The sequence below is a fragment of the Octopus bimaculoides genome, chromosome 5, assembly GCF_001194135.2.
Source record: "Octopus bimaculoides isolate UCB-OBI-ISO-001 chromosome 5, ASM119413v2, whole genome shotgun sequence".
NCBI lineage: Eukaryota > Metazoa > Mollusca > Cephalopoda > Octopoda > Octopodidae > Octopus > Octopus bimaculoides.
Window position 1 is genome coordinate 80,250,545 of NC_068985.1, and position 634 is coordinate 80,251,178.

Below are 634 nucleotides of genomic sequence, written 5' to 3' on the forward strand. Positions count from 1 at the left end.
GTGGAATTTTTCGCTGTCTGATGGCTATGGCAAAAGAGGGTGTGTGGTGGACGCGATTGAAAAGGTTGAAGACGGGTACCTTCCTCTTTGGCCAAGGCCTCATTGACTTTTTCAGGTTCCACCTGAAAAAGAAATTGAGGTTGGAGAGGGAGGTACTATCACCCAGCAAGTTCGTTGAAAGATAGGTGAATGTGGCAAGAATGGCCCGAGTGAATGGGCCTAGTGTGCGCCTGTAGGCCGGATGGAAGGGAAAAGAGAGGGTGCCTTCCCGAGGAGCTGTTGATGTTAAGGGGTCCAAGATGCCTTAAGGTAGCTCTTCCAGATGTTGCATTATGACAGTAACATCTACGTAACACCTACAATGACATCAATGCTAGAATGTATCGGCCCTAATATTGACCTGTGGAAACCCCGTCATGATGCATTGCAGTTAATTATTGCTATCCGAGAGTTTCATTTTTTTTCCCGATTAATTATTTATAATTATCGGTGCTACTTTAGCATGCAGTCGACCTGGTCATTTACACTTTAGCATGCAGGCTCAGTCTAACCCTAATCATAACCCTAAGCCCTAACCCTAAACACGAACCTTAAACACTAACCCTAACCTTAAACACTAACCCAAACCTTAATC